Consider the following 8,713-nt stretch of genomic DNA (forward strand, 5'->3'; position numbering starts at 1 on the left):
CATTGGTACAGTCAAACCGTAGGAAGTATGCAAGGAGATTGGGAAATATTATACTCTAAATTTTGTTTATGTTTCTTTCCCATCTCTAAAGTGGCTAGCCTTTGGAAAGAGGTTCTAAATTTTAGACAACTAGAAGAAGAATCTCTTGGTACATCATGGGGTCGTTTTAATGAACTCATCATCATTGGCCCAGACCTTGCCATTCAAGACCCTATACTTCTTCAACATTTTTACATGGGTCTAAGCAAGGATTCCATGGAATCCTTTGATGCATCCTCTAGAGGTGATTTCCTTCATTTATCTACTAGTGAAACAAGGGCTATGCTTGATAGAATTAGTGGAAAGACTCCCTACACTAGCATTCATACGAAACTCCCCAAGAAAGAGAAGAAATCATCTCCCAATCAAGAAGAGGCAGTTCTGATAGCCAAATCACAACCACTTCAATCTCAAGATTTAGCTATCAATCCTAAACCACTAATACCCCAAAATCCCTCAAGAGAAGAAGGAATTCCACCTTTGGAAATCCCTGTTGAAATTAAGGATGACCTCTTTTGTGCTGATTCTCATCTTTATAAGAGACCTTCGAGCGAATATAATTCAAATCCTCTCAAGAAGGGATCTCTTAGAAAGTGTCCTTATTCCCATATAGGACATTGGGAAGAATTCAAGGATGGCATTTCAAGTAATGCCATAGAAGGAGAGCTGAGCCATCTAAAAGCAATTCCTATCCTCTCCCCTTCTATGTCCACATTAGATGTCTCATCTGAACCCATCTTTCAACCCATCCTTGACCTCAATAATCCCTCTTATGCTCTCTCTCCTAAGTCTCATGATGACCCTAGAAATCCACCAAGACAACCAAAGCATAGGAATCTTGAAGGCCACAAGGATGACAAAAAAGAGCAACGACAATGGCTGGAATGTATTAAGAACTTGTATGCCATTGCTAAAGAATGGATGAATAAGGACGAAGCCTTATGGGTAGAATCCAAACTTGGCTTAGATCAAAATGGTGAGCTTAAATCAATCTCTTTAACAAACATGACTCATCCAAGTTTGGAGGAGGCCTTAGACGAGATCAACTCGAGAGTCACCAATCCATGGGAAATCTTGGACAATAAAACATCCAATGAATGTCATAGGCATGGAATGATGGAGACAATGTTTCCGCCTATAGACATTCATGAAGAAACACCCTTAGAGCTTAAAAAGGAAGATAACATGAATGAGCATGGAAGTTATTTCATGAGCACCTCATTAAATCCATGCTCGTATGAGAAATCTCATGAATTAATTGGTCTCTCCAATATTGCCACACATGAGATCTTCAACCCCCTCATTCTCCTTGTTCATAAAGACTTTGAAAGGGTGATTGTAGATGCATATATTTATCATAAATATTGCAGATCTCGTTGTGTGAATCTTGAGATAGGTACACAAAGGTTGATGTTGGAGGGGAAACCATTTCACCAACTTGAGTGCAATTAGAAGGTTTCCCAAGGATGAGCTTTTGTCCTAAAGCAAGCACTTTTGGGAGATAACATGAGCTTTCACTTTTTGCTGTAATGCCCTTGTGAAGTGTGCATAGAAATATAATTGTGAAAATATTCCTTCGGGTATTTTTGTCACTAACCATTATAGGTTTGAAGCAAAAAGAATGAAGGATGACGACTCAAGGTATGTCCAAGCAATCATCACATCCATCCAAACTTGACTTTGCCTTGCAAAATTCAAGATTAGGGGATGAGCTTCTTTGAAAAATCTTATGACATGTTGCTAATTCATCTTGGTTGTCTCTACCTTTAAATCATGCTCTTTCATCTCCAATTGAATAAATCTTTGTAATGCTTTCATGCTACATTTGTTTACTATAGTATGTTTGAGGTTTGGAATATGTTCATAGATCTTTTAAATTAAGCATGGAGTTTAGTTTAGGGGTGCTTATCATACTTCCAAAGGCTTTTAAATTAAGCATGGTGCTTAGGTTAAAATGCCTTCCTGAATCAAATTAGGTGTGGTGTCTAGGTTGATTTTTGAACCAAGAATATGCTATAGTAGATATTGGTCATTTTGTTGAACTAACCCTATGTAGGAAACTTTTAATTCAATATTGGTAAGTCATGAGATTAATTCAAATCAGAGATGAAGCAAGGCACATGATAAACTCCAATAACATTGCACAAAGAAGACACGACTCATTCAACATGGATGAATGAACGGCATAAAATAATAAGTGAGACAAAAGGTCTAACAAGGTGTCAAAAGATCGAAGAGCAGAAAGATGACATGACAAAAGGATGAGAAATGTAACACCCTAGTGTTAAGCATGCATTTGGCACTTGCATTTCATGAGCACAAGCATCATCCAACCATTCATGAGCATGAACATATGAAGTTTCATTTCATTCACCTTATCTATATCACATGTGATGTTGATCATATACATGCATATGCTTGTGATCATGTGTGACCACTGCAAGATATGGTTGTGAGGTCACAAAAACACCTTAGACACATCTAGGATGGAAAATGGAGCCAAGTTTATATTCACGAGTTGGTCCAAAAATGCCTCTAAGTGTTAGTATTGATAGAAATGCCATTATTAAGTTGCTTGTTTGACCTAACTTGACTAAGTACTTAGAGAGTTTGCATGGCAGTGGGCCCTAAATAAAAGTTGTGGTTCATGTCATATAGAACAAACTTTGTTTAAGGCCTCAGAGCTAAATTAGTGCCTACCTTAGTCAAATAAAGCTCCCAAGTTGCAACTTAATGCTGTTTGTAACTTAGAAAATTTTGCTAAGTCTGAAGCTGATTTTCAGTTTCAAAGTAGCCCACTTTGGAGCTTTGTAAACTGAAAACCATGGTGAATTTGACAAAACTTTCTAAAGCAAAGTTGTAGATCTCGTGTAGCTCTACATTTTATATCAATGAAGTTTTCACAAACTCGCCACGGATTCAGAGGTAATTAGGCGCAAAGTTGCTCCATCAGTCGGCCTGATTGAGCTCGCCGGTTTAGAGTTCACTGCGGCAGTGGCTAACAGGCCGAAGGCCATGGCCGCCGCATGGTCGGCATGTGCCGTGACCGCCCCCACTGCCGTCGTGCTAGCTCCCTCCTGTAGTGGCAACAGTAGCACGCGCCACTGTCGCCATTGCTGTGTGCCTCCATCGTGCTCATGCGCCACCACCGCCGCACCTCCGACCAATCCCTCTCACCCATAGCTCCACCACCATCTCCTCTACCTCTCCTACCCACCATTGTTGCCGTTCGAGCCTAGGTGAGGCCACATTGCGTGACGCCATCGCCGCCATGGTCGCGGTGCGCCTCCAAGCTCAAGCTCGCCTGTGGCCAACCATCACCACTGCTCCTACCTTCCTCTGATTTGGTCCATCGTCATCGTAGGGTCTAGAAGCTAAGGCCGAAGCCAGTTAACTGCTATTGCAGCCATCACATGGGAATGCGTGACCATGCCATGCGCGTTCGCCATGGCTGCAAGCACGAGCTCACCACGGCTAGCCCTAGCTAGCCTCCCTTTCCTCCTGCTAGTGTTTATTTCAGCGCTACCATGAACCCTAGCACCTTCCCTAAAAATGGAGACCCATCACCGACCACCACCGTGTGCTGTTGCTAAGCCACCATGCTCGCCAGCGAGGTAGCTCCGATGATCTGCTAAGCCAACCGAGGGTACTAGTAGATGCGCGAGAGAGTGGGGAACACGACGCTGGTTACCTCGCCGTCAACGAGCTGTGGCCGGTCAACCGCTATGCCCTGCTCTATGTGTTTGTCGTGTTGGATCAGTTGACCCATGGGGCCCCGCTGTCAGTCGCAGTGGGTGCACTAGACCGGTGCATTTAGTGTATTTCAGGTTTTTGAATATTTTTCTTTATTTATTTTCATAGATTTTGTTGCAAACTTCAAAAATTCATAACTTGAGCTAGGAATGTCCACATTGAGTGAACCAAATTGTGTTGGATTCATCATGAAGTGTACTATTTGATAAAAATATGAAACCTACTGGTTGGGGTATTTTTCTGGGGAATTAAATTAAGCTAGTTAAGTACTTTTAAAATAGTTACTATCTTGTTAAATGCATAACTTGAGCTAGGAAAGAGCTAAAAATGTTATTCCAATTTTGTTGGTCTTGTGTTGACATTACCTAGATAGGAAAAATACTAAGCCTACAATAGGCATACTTCAAATATAGTTTTACTATTTAACCTTGATTAATTGCTAGTTTCTGGTGAAATTAATTGGGGTAAATATACATAACTTATGATCATAAAAAAATTTACACAATATTCTTATGCTAGGATGAAAGTAAGAAAAATATGAAATTTGTTGTTTGACACTTTTCAATAGGCTAAACTATTTTTGCTAAAATAAGCCTATGCAATTTGTCATTTTTATTGAGGTTGCTATACTTATCAAAATGGCATAAAATTTGTACAGTAGACTATTGGAGTTATATATAGGCTACTGTAATTTTCTCAGAATTTATTATGCTCCGGAAATATGTATCCTTTATATCACCCTATTATATAAGGAAATTAATAAATGCACATAAGTAAATTAATTGGGCTTAACCATGATGTTTTCTGTGGTGCATGTAATGTATATGATCTCTTGATATGAGTAGTTGTGCTCAAAATTAATTGGTTATAGGCAACTAGTTAATTATTGCTTTATAATTCCACTGGAGGGCTGCATGTTTAGTTTCCGTTGTGGTGACAATCTTGTGATGAGAATGATCTTTTCTATGAAACTCTTTAATAACAAAGTTGTAGATAACTTACTCATCTGTATTGTCCTAAAATTTCATAGTTATAGGCTTAAGGGTTTGAGAGTTATAGCTTCTATAAGTCTGCTAGCAGAGTTGCTTATTCTCTAGATAGATCTGAAAGATTGAATTTTTTGACCTGCCTAACTATTGAATCACCTTATGATGATTATAAGAAAGTTGTAGATAATTTTATAGGCTTTTTAGAAAGTCCAAGATCATATTATTTGAATATGTAAAACTCTAGTTATGGTCAAAACAAGTGGCTACTGTCTTACAGTCCAGAAAATATTTTAAATAGGTGTTTGTTTAATTACTAGAGAGGAGATATGCACCTACTCAGTAAAAGAAAGTTAATATTGTTATCACCCTAATGCCTTGCTGTTAAGAACACTTATGATTATGCATTTCATCATATCATATCATCCATGTCATTATCTATGCATCCATGATACTTATTTCGTGCTCATGCATATAGGATCGCCCGAAGGAATCACCCTCTTAGAGTTCGAGGCCAAAGAGGAGGAGAATCAGGAGGCACCATAGTAGGTAGATCCTAAAAGTGAGGAGTAGGCTAAAGAAGAATACCAGAGTGCCCTGATCATAGGCCTACATCTTTTTTGAAAGGCAAGCCCCAGAGCATTCTAAGCCTCCTATGTTTTACAAATATCAACTTGAGTCCTTTTATGTTTAATGCATTAGGTTATAGGAGTTGATTGAAAACTCTTGATGCATATAATTTCCTTGTCTAGACATATACCTTGAACCCTATGTAGGTCTAGGGTCAAATATATGCTTAGCCATGCTTAGACTGGTAGAAGTCGGGTGATTTCCTATCACCTATGAGATATAGGTGGATACCGGAGCACGATTGACTCACTACAAGGTTTCACCCCTGATGCAACGGCCTAAAAGTGTTGTAATATGCGAAAAATGGTTGCAATAGACAAAATTGCAACACAAAAAATTGGTTGGAAGGCGTTGCCACAATAACCGTAGTCTAAAGTTTGCACCACGGTTCATTTTGGTGTTGCAATAGGTTTTCTCCTATTGCAACACAATGGAGTGTTGTTGCAATACCATGTAGTGTTGCAAGCCATAGTATAAGCAACCACCATGGGTGTTGCAATAGTTACTATTGCAACACACTTGGTGTTGCTAGACATACCTGTTGCCACATACCCAAAGAGTGGCAATAGGTGCACTAGCAACAACAATGGGTGTTGCAATAGACCCTATTGCCACACATAAATAACATTGCAATAGATGGACCCTTTATTGCCACACTATCTCTATGGTTGCTATAGGTGGAACCCTGTATTGCCACACAAATATTTGGTTGCTACAGGTGGCCTCTCTATTACCACACTATGTCTATGGTTGCTATAGGTGGAATCCTCTATTGCCACGATAAATATTTGGTTGCTAGAGATGGACTCTCTATTGCCACACTAAACATTATGGTTGCTATAGGTTGAACCCTCTGTTGCCACGATAAAGGTTTGGTGGCTAGAGGTGGCCACTCTATTGCCACACTAAATATTTTGGTTGCTATAGGAGAAACCATCTATTGCCACGCTTACTACTGTGTTGCCATAGTTTGGAGACTATTGCCATAATGTTTTTACCACACAGTTTGTTTGTTACTATAGCATATATTGCAATGTCAAATTATTATGCCAATAGTCCATATTGCAACGCTTTGTTTGGTAGCTTCAAATAATAATTGCACGCCGAACAATATGATGGATAAAGCATTTAGACATCCATTAAACTAAAATATGCTTTGCCCGTACAAATCATTAATGAAACCATGCAATGTCAAACTTAGTCAATAACATACGCACAATTGAAACACATAAGGTATCCGATGCATAGTAGCTAGTTTGAACACATCAAAATGTAATGAGCTATATATGTAGCACTGCATCAAAGGTTGCCTTGATGTTGATCATCCATCAATCGTGCGCTCCACTCAAACTCCATCTTGCTCCAGGAAAGAATCATTAACATTGGTATACGCATCAGGCAAACTAAAATTGTATTATTTTGGCAACAATAGCTTGGAGTCCACAAAGTAAGAAATTTGAAATCTTAAACTAAAGACTAACAAGTTTGCAAATAAATTTGCAGAATCATTCAAAAGTAAAATTCCCCATGAAAAGGTTATATGATCAAGCCTAGAAGTCAATTAGGTATATACAAAAAACACTCTCACTGACAGCATATACAAAAACCATATACACTTTGGAATCTGATATAGAAACATTCATAGGTAGTGGAGTTACAAAAAAATCACCTGTGCATTGCCAACTTGTTGATTCCTTTTGGTTGATAGTCTCTTAGCCACATTTTCCTTCAGTTGTTTTGTAGTAATATAATTCGTTGTCGTATTCCCTTCTTTGTTTTGGGGTTATGTTTTCCTCTCTCATTAGAAGAGATGCACAGGTGCATCAACTTAAAGCTGGCAAATTAGACTTTTGTTGTACAGGTGTATCAACTTGAAACAAAAAAAGTTGAAAAACTAGATATTTCTACCAGCAACTAGTTTACTGCTATTACTCAAGATTGCTATGTTGTATGCTACAGTGGCAACAACTAGCAGAAATATTAATTTACTAGATATATATGTGTCACTTTTAGGTATATATATGTATGCTTGTAGTAAAAGGTATAAAAGATAGCACTGGCTGAATGGTTTCTTGTTATTAAAGCATCAAGAAACAAAGCAACATCTAGTTATGGTAGAGTTGCTCAACTTACTAAATTGTAGTGTTGAATGTTAATACTGCTATGATGGCACATGAAAATTTTCAACTATGGACAACCATACAACTTCGTCCAAGCACATGCTAACACACTAGAGCTAATTTAGTTGTCTACCATGAATGTTCACTGATAGATCACGATCCAACTAAGCAACATAAGATTGTTGTCTACAAATGCAACATGAGAGCACATTTCTATGACAAATAACTACATTAATCCATGTAGTCTCCAGTTCACGGGCAACTGCATGTTTAAAATGTAGCTCATGATGGCACTTGATTGTGGTAGAACCACCCAAAATAGCACGCTTCCGAAGGCGCTCGTCTTCCACTAGACACTAAGCACCCCGAAAGTAAGCTACATTGAATAGTTCCGTCGAGCACACCCCAAGGGAGAATTCGAATAATCCACGTTTTTCATCTAGGATCCAATAATGAGAATGAGTTTACAATACTTAGTCCATTTCATACAACAAGAGTTCTCAGAAATACATTATTATAATACCAAGTTCAGAGTGCGGAATTTAACAGTAGAATTGAAATAAACATCTAATGATAAGATACAAGGATCCATCTATGCCCACCAAAAGAATCCTCCACACTATAGGCATTCCTCAAGCCGCACCTGCAATAGGGGTGAATAAACCCCAAGTAATAAAATATACTCATAAGACTTACCCGACTAGTGGGAATAATTTCCCGACTTCAAAGGATATGATAAGCTTTATGGTTTGCTGGGTTTCCTTTTCGCAAAAAAACATTACTCATAGTGAATCCTTATGTATGTGTTGTATTAGCAGTCATGACTAGTTCATTAGCTATCCATTCTATGTAAGCACCTGTTTCTACTTTCAAGCAAGAGTTGAGCAATCAAATCCATTTCACCATCTTTCATCTTCTAGTTATTACTATGGTGCTAGACCATAGCCAAGTCGTACCATGTCACACGATGATTTGCGAACCAATGTATCCTAGCTAGGTACCCCAAAACACACGCCCCGCTTGTACCCTAGGCACAAGCAAGACGAAACCACCACTCTCCTATCAAGGGGTCCAGGTCCCCATCCGAACTTGGACTCCAAGCCCCCACTCCTGAGTCCTGGACTCAGTGTGGTGCTTAGACCTCCACCATCCTCGCCTCCAATCAGTCGGTTTGGAAAGAGCCGA

The sequence above is a fragment of the Miscanthus floridulus genome, chromosome 19 (assembly GCF_019320115.1).
Source record: "Miscanthus floridulus cultivar M001 chromosome 19, ASM1932011v1, whole genome shotgun sequence".
In the NCBI taxonomy this organism is placed as follows: domain Eukaryota; kingdom Viridiplantae; phylum Streptophyta; class Magnoliopsida; order Poales; family Poaceae; genus Miscanthus; species Miscanthus floridulus.